The following is a 6,144-nucleotide window of genomic DNA, read 5'->3' as shown; positions in this document are numbered from 1 at the left end:
AATCCGAGGTCAACGACATGTGAGCTCACTACGACTATAGTTCAATTCTTTTATCTTGGCGGTTTACGCATGCCCGCCCAGACGCGGGAGATTGCTGCGTTGCCAGTTGTACGCGCCAAGAGAAGCAGCGCCGTAGTATACAGTTAGCAAACTTACGTTTAGGGGGGAGCGCGCAGTTTATGAAATAAAGCCACCAGGGCTGCATTAACCCTTTCGGTGCTGCAGAGACGTGCTCCCCGCATTCCGCGATGTGCGCGATTTTGTCATCATTGCACTGCTCGCCTGTGCAGACACATGGTGTTTCGACTGCTTTGACATACTTTATCATTCGATTTCACAAAAACTATTTGGCCCAAAAATTTTATTTTTACGCATCTTCTTGACTGATACCTTCCCCCCCTTAATTTTGTTTCGAAGTTCAACGCAGTTACTGTGCAGCATTAGATGTAGTAAACCACTGCACGAAATTTTGAAGTGTTTGCAGAGGTAAAAGTCCATAGCGTATACTTTTCGTATGGTCGATTTTAGTTGCCACTAGAAATTTCAAAAAATTACATTCAAACGAATAAAACTCATGAAGTAATACACTTTGATATTGTTTTTTAATAAAGAAAATATTAAGCACTGAACAATGTTTGAACTCAGAACCTTCTGCTTATCAGTCAGACACTTTACTCATTATGCTATTGCAGCTTGTAAGTCAATACATCTCACGCAAAATACTGACTAACACTGTTGGTATGACTGAATTACTCCGGTTTCATCGAAGTACAATAGGAAATAAACAATTACCGCTGTTCTTTATTGCGAAAAAGCGGTTAGTGAGAATGATACAAATACCTTTCCTTGCTATCACCTGAATTAGGAGGCTTATTGCTTGTTTGGTTTAATTAATTAATAGAATATGAAGCAATTGGTATAAAGAATGCTTTTTCCAAACTTTCTATAAAAGAAAGTCTGCTATCAAGACACTGCTTTCGTTCAATTACTTTATTTATGACTGAACGTTTCTAAAACTGAAGACACTCGTCTGTGCTCTGCACTGCAGTCGAGCTCTGGCAACGTCGTTCTCTGTTCATTGACTGACTGTTTTGTGACGTCAGATGCGCAGAAGGAACCTAAACTCGGCCGCCGTCATAAATGACGCGCACTTTAGCTCACACAGATGGTCAGCACCTTGATGGAAAATCTGGCATTTATATGCCACACACTACATAACCTCATTGGTTCACTCTTCATGTATGGCAGCGCCATGCTAACTGCTACCGACGTGCAGCCAACGGAACCTCAGCCACCAGACATGAAGGTTAGTGACATTTCCCCTCCCACTCCCCTGGCCAATGACTCAGTGGCCCACATTGAAGACACTAGTATTACTCCCATGGTGTGATGGAAGTACAGGTAGGAGTAGTCACTAACGGTGCCTGCTATAGGATAAACACAATGGACGGTCCTAGAGTACATTGTAAGGCTTGTTGCCTTACTACCTACAAGTTTCGCCATATGAATTTTGTTGTTAACAAACTGCTATCTGCTGGGATTGTCCAGCCACCAGACAGTAACTAGTCTTGTTCTATTTACCATGTGCCTAAGAAAGACTTTTCATTCTGTTTGTGCAGGCTGCAGCCAGATGAACGCATGCATTATCATTGACACTTTCCCTAGCCCTCATATTCAGGATTTCACGCTACTCCTCAATGGGGCGCAAGTGTTTAGTGTACTTGATTGTTGGGAGGCATCCAGGTTTAACAACGATGTTCCCAAAACAACAATCATTACTCCATTCGGGTTCTTTGAACTCTGTTATATTCCATTTGGTTTCAAGAACTTGGCTAAAACTGGGCAACACTTCATTGATTCCTTCTTGTTGGGTCTCTCACGTTGTTACAACTATGTTGACGACATCTTAATATTTCCCCTCTCAGACGAGGAGCATAAACAACACGTCAATTAGGTACGAGCTGCCCTATCTGCCAACAGCATTGAAATAAACAATGACAAATCTCAGTTTTGCAGCACAAGTGTTACTTTCCTTGCTCACCCTGTAACGCCCGATGAAATTTCTCCAACCTCTGACCATATCGAGCTCATTAAGGGCTTTCCACTACCCGTCAGCTATCGCGAGTTGCGCCATTTTATCAACACGGTCAGTTTTTACCGTAAACACCTATCATATACCCCACCATTCCTATACTCCTCATCCAAGTTGTGGCAGGCAACCACACCCTATGGAAGATGTCATGGTCAGAGGAAATGCTTCAGCGTTTGACAATCTCAAAATTGTACTAACAAATGCCATCACCCTTGCACACTCAATACCAGATGCAAGCATTTCCATCACAGTTGATGTGAGCAACACATCGATTGGCGGAGTGTTTCAACAACACTTCGGCAACTCCTTAGATTCTTCTTGGAGGAACTTGCATCCTCTCAGTGTAAGTGGTCATCGTTTGACAGAGAGTTACTTGTGGCATATGAGGCACTGAGATACTTCCACAACAACAATGAGGGACATGGTGTCACGATTTCTATGGATCATAAGCCACTTGCCGACGCAATCCGAAGCCCAGCACAGGACCTCCCTCCATGGAGGTTTCGCCATATGGACATCATTGGTCGCTATTCTACAGACATTAGACTTATACGTGGGACAGACAGTGTGGTATCAGATTATATGTTCAGGGTCAATGCAATCGCTTGCCCACTCAAGTTGGACAAGCTAGCTGAGTAACAAGCTGACAACACAGAACTTCAAACTTTTGCGCCAAGATGTGTTTTAATTATTTATTTGCTGTTTTCCTTTAGTCTGTTATCTGTATAAAAGAACAGATCGAATATTGCACATGAAGTAGCGTGAACAAAGCAATTAATATTTCAATATAATTACAAATGTGTTAGTAATGACAAAGTGTTATACTATGTAAGTGGGGAAAATCTACAGAGAATAACTTTTAAGACAAAATAATAATAATGACTAAAAAAGACCGCATACTATCATTTGGTCAATTGGCGCACAAATATCTGTTCATCCAGAATCCAGATGACACACGCTACTGGTCTATTAGAAGATGCCAATTCAGCATTACACTTAGTGTCTTGTCGTCTTCCCGGCTTGGCCTCGCCTGTTTGGTGTGATTCTTCAACTTCCCATTTACATAACAGTGTTTAGGGTGGAAAGTGCTAGCATACATTACAACAGTAAAAATAAGTAAAATGAGGTTTTATGCAGGGGTAGGCAGCCATCAATGGTTGTTTCAATGTACCATCAGTGAAATGAGTAGTAACTGGCGGCGGAAGATAATGATTCTATGGTTCTTGTACAGTACATGAGGTGATAAAAGTTATGCGATACCTACTAAACGGCCCCCTTTTGCCCGGCATACTGCACAATTCACCGTGGCATGAGCTCAACAAGTCATTGGAAGCCCCCGAAGAAATAATGATTCATGCTGTCCCTATAGCCATCCATAACTGTGGAAGTGTTGCTGGTGCAGGATGTTGTGTACGGATTGGCCCCTGATTATGTTCCATTAAGTGCTCGGTGGGATTCATGTCGGGTGATCTGAGTGGCCGAATCATTCGCCCAAATTGTCCAGAATGCTCTTCAAACCAATCGTGTACCATTGTGGGCAAGTGACATCATATGTTTTTTGGGAGCATGAAGTCCATGATAGCTGCAAATGGTCTCCAAGTAGCTTAGCATAACAATTCCCAGTCAATGATTGGTTCAGTTGGACAGGAGTACCCAGTACATTCCATGTAAACACAGCCCACACCATTATGGAACCATCGCCAGCTTGCGCAGTGCCTTGTTGAAAACTCGGATCCATGGCTTTATGGGGTTTGTGTTACGCACGAACCCTACCATCAGCTCTTATCTTTTCCAGTAGTCTATGGTCCAAATTATGGTCATGATCCCAGGAGAGGCATTGCAGCGACGTCGTGCTGTTAACCGAGTGAGGTGGTGCAGTGTTTAGCACACTGGACTCGCATTCGGGAGGACGACGGTTCAATCCCGTCTCCGGCCATCCTGATTTAGGTTTTCTGATTTCCCTAAATCGCTTCAGGCAAATGCCGGGATGGTTCCTTTGGAAGGGCACGGCCGATTTCCTTCCCCACCCTTCCCTCACCCGAGCTTGCGCTCCGTCTCTAATGACCTCGCTGTCGATGGGACGTTAAACACTCTCCTCCTCCGTCGTGCTGTTAGCGAAGGTACTCATGTTGGTCGTCTGTTGCTCTATCATACACTCACTAACGCCAGATTTCGCCACATGCTCTAACGGATGCGTTCGTCATACGCCCCACATTGATTTCTGCGGCTATTTCACGCAGTGTTGCTTGTCTGTTAGCACTGACAGCTCTACGATAACTCCGCTGCTCTGGGCAGCACTGCGAAGGCCGAGGGCTACTGAGTTGTCCGTGGTGAGAGGTTATGCCTGAAAAGTGGTATTCTTGACACATTCATGTCAGTGTGGATCTCATAACACTGAAGTCGCCAATGATTTCCAAAATGGCTGATTACAAGAACAAATAAATTGAGAGTATACTATTAACTTGCGCGGCACGTTGCCACATATGGATCACAAACGTGGACAACGACAGAAGCAGACAATGACAGCCTAAGGGTATCTTAGATTGTAGCTTGGAAACGTAGTCTGAAGGAAATACGTGTATTACTTTTTACATTATCTAAAATTAACAGACTTTGAACGCGGAATGGCAGCTGCAGTTAGACGCATGGGATATTCTTCTTCTTCTTCGGCACTACAGCCCTTGGTGGGCTGTATCTTACGAAAAATCTATGGGCTTGTGAGAGAGGCAGAAGGTTTGAGAGTGAGATACAACCATGAAATACAAGAACTTATACAAGGGAAATATATAGTGAAATTTATCAGATCTCAAAGAATACTTTGGTTAGGACATATGGAGAGGATGACGGAAGACAGGGTGTCCAAACGAATAATGAATGCAAGACTGTATTCCACCAGAAGGAAGGGCAGACCAAGAGCTAGATGGATGGACAATGTGCTGGCTGACCTTGCCAAGATGGGGATCCGTGGATGGAAGAAAAAAGCTGAGAACAGAGAGATATGGAGGAAGATCGTTGAGGAGGCCAAGGCCCACAAAGTGCTGTAGTGCCAAAGAAGAAGAAGAATATCCCATGCGTCTAACTGCAGCTGCCATTCCGCGTTCAAAGTCTGTTAATTTTAGATAATGTAAAAAGTAATACACGTATTTCCTTCAGACTACGTTTCCAAGCTACAATCTAAGTAGTCTGCTCTAGAGTTTTGTGAATAAAATAAGTCACAATAGAATCAAAAGCCTTAGCGAACAGTACAAATAAATATACAAAAAATTATTACTGTTTAACAATTTATAACTCCTCCACTAACGTAAGGCTAACGAATCGGAAACACATTACACACTTCTGATATAACAGCGTAGCTATGCAAATTTCTAACCTATGGAAGCTGTCTAATACTTACCATTTACTTGTCCCCTTATGATTCCATGTAAATATGCATATTGAGCTGAAAATGATGTGGGCACACAAAGTGAGGGACTGTTCTACTTGTTCTCTCAGAAAATCTAATTAGCTAATCATATTTGGCGGGCTTTCCAGAGATAGCAACTAACTCGCTACCATAACAGACCGCTGTTGACTCTAAATTACTTGTTTTTGTGCATCCCATTATTTTTTATTTGTTATTTCATGAATTAAATTTGCAAATCGAATTGACGATTCTGAAAGAAAACTGTTTAATAACTGTGAGGTCGACTTAACAGGATGCATAATTTTGTTTTTAATTTGACTTCAAAGTTTTCTTTTATGTTGTTACCAGTTGTACGGTAGCGTCACAGATCACAGTGCTACCCACGTCGTCTGCAGTCTGCAATTTAGTTGTTTGATGTTTGGGAGAACTGTTTGTGGTTTTTCTAGCAGAAGTCAGTGTAAAATTTATTATTGGTGCATAAAGCTCACTATCTGTAAACTCTTATGTTTGCTGAGAAGTGTTGACAATCCTTAATTGATCACAAGCATAATAAACACTGCTGTTTACATGTAAGATTATTTGCAAGTGTTCCTTATCTTTACACGTAAGTACACGCATAGCCGACGTATTCACGTTCACGCAGAAAACT

The 6,144-nt window shown here is 42.4% G+C and overlaps 1 protein-coding gene across 3 annotated transcripts in view; it reads left to right on the top strand.

Annotated features, from left to right (window-relative positions):
- Positions 1 to 5,831: 5,831 nt before the first annotated feature.
- Positions 5,832 to 6,144, top strand: part of LOC126203089 (GDP-L-fucose synthase) — a 49,803-nt gene continuing 49,490 nt past the window's right edge. Inside the window, exon 1 of one of the 3 annotated variants that reach the window (XM_049937332.1) lies at positions 5,832 to 6,064. The gene's annotated coding sequence lies outside the window, so the exon portion shown is untranslated. Of the gene's footprint in view, positions 6,100 to 6,144 lie in introns of all 3 variants that reach the window. The other 2 variants (XM_049937331.1, XM_049937330.1) reach the window with 2 other exon arrangements.

The sequence above is a fragment of the Schistocerca nitens genome, chromosome 9 (genome assembly GCF_023898315.1).
Source record: "Schistocerca nitens isolate TAMUIC-IGC-003100 chromosome 9, iqSchNite1.1, whole genome shotgun sequence".
Taxonomy (NCBI): domain Eukaryota; kingdom Metazoa; phylum Arthropoda; class Insecta; order Orthoptera; family Acrididae; genus Schistocerca; species Schistocerca nitens.
Note: the sequence above shows the minus strand (reverse complement) of the source record. Positions and strands in the feature narration are given on the sequence as shown.